General features: G+C 35.4%; 1 pseudogene; it reads right to left on the bottom strand.

The window, feature by feature from the left end:
- Positions 1 to 85: 85 nt before the first annotated feature.
- LOC105547625 lies at positions 86 to 653 on the bottom strand (annotated as a pseudogene).
- Between the last annotated feature and the right edge of the window lie 853 nt (positions 654 to 1506).

Below are 1506 nucleotides of genomic sequence, written 5' to 3'. Positions count from 1 at the left end.
AGGCTGGAGTTCAGTGGCGTGGTCTTGGCTCATTGCAGCCTGGAGCTCCCAGGCCAAAGGACTAAATTTCTAAACTCAGAAAAATTTAAAAATGCATTCTCTTGTAGTTAAAATAATTTTTATCAGGATTCCTTTGATGCAATAGAAAGCTGTGTGGTAAGCAGGGGAAGTATTCATATTTAAAATGGCACAGGTTAATCTGGAAACTCTATTATCATAATTAATCAACATCAAAGTGCAGATAATTGGGTAGGAAGATGAAACAAAGCTAGTACTGTTCTCCAGGATTAGGCTGTTCTCATATATAGAGCTAATATAAGTGGAAAGACACATGTTAGTCCCATAAAAGAAAACAAAGCAGCTCACCAGCAAGAAGACAACATGAGTGGCTTCTGTTTCAGGAAAAGATTGTGGAGAGAGACTGATACTGTGAATATGAAAGACCGTCTTTTGATGCCTTAAGAAAATAGTCACCATGTAGAAACTACTCTAAATCATGAGGAACAAAAAGAGGAAACCTTGAGTAAACATGGCACTTTGAAATATCGTTGCATGGTAGTACATAAAATGTTTGTTTTACAGTATATCAGAGAATATCCAAGTCCAACATTAGTGGATTTGCTGGTGGCTATGGTGCTTATAATGACCCACATATTGATTAGCATGTTGTTTATTTAGGAATAAATCAATAAGGGAAAAAATTATGGGGAGATTTGAGGTTTGAGCCATGCCCACTTGGAATGACAAGGACTGATAATAACAGCCTGAAATATACTCAGGAGAGAAGAAGTACATACACAAATATCCCGTGTCATTTTATAAATGTATAGCCCTGTTTTACAACAAGTATCAACAAAAGTACTTCTAATTCCGAAGGATGACATTATATATGGAACACCCTGATGATAACTGTTATAACGTTAGCCAAAGTTAGGTGCATAAGAATCACATCTAAGGGGTTCTTCTGATGGGGCCGAAATAAGATGATGTACATACATATAATGAATAGCAATGAGTTCCCCATGAGCCCAATGCCAGTTTGAAAGACAGGTAAGATTCCCAGTGTTGTGTCACTTGAATACAAAATATTCACGATTTTCTTGGATCTTTTGATTGAAGCCAGCTCAGCCTAAACAGCAGCATAAATATATTCCACATATGAAAGTTTAGCAATCACTGAATTCTTAGAAAGAAATTTCAATTTTGACATGGAAATTATCATGAACGAGGGACAAATCTATCATGAAAGAGGGACAAATACTCAACTATACATGAATTCATTACATTTTTGTGGGATTTCCAGAGGCTGGATGCCATGTATTGTTCAAATATCTAGAGAGCAGATTAAGTTTACGTGGCAGTTGGGCTTTGCATACACATTTTTACCATTTGTTCTAGCCCATTTTTCAGGATTAGTCTGTTCTATTTTAAAGACAGTTTCCCATGTAATAAAAAACAATCTTATTTCAAATTCTAATATTGTATTTTAATTGTAAACTTATAACT

This window comes from Mandrillus leucophaeus, unplaced genomic scaffold (genome assembly GCF_000951045.1).
Source record: "Mandrillus leucophaeus isolate KB7577 unplaced genomic scaffold, Mleu.le_1.0 Scaffold392, whole genome shotgun sequence".
Taxonomy (NCBI): domain Eukaryota; kingdom Metazoa; phylum Chordata; class Mammalia; order Primates; family Cercopithecidae; genus Mandrillus; species Mandrillus leucophaeus.
This window is presented reverse-complemented; position numbering and strand designations above follow the sequence as displayed.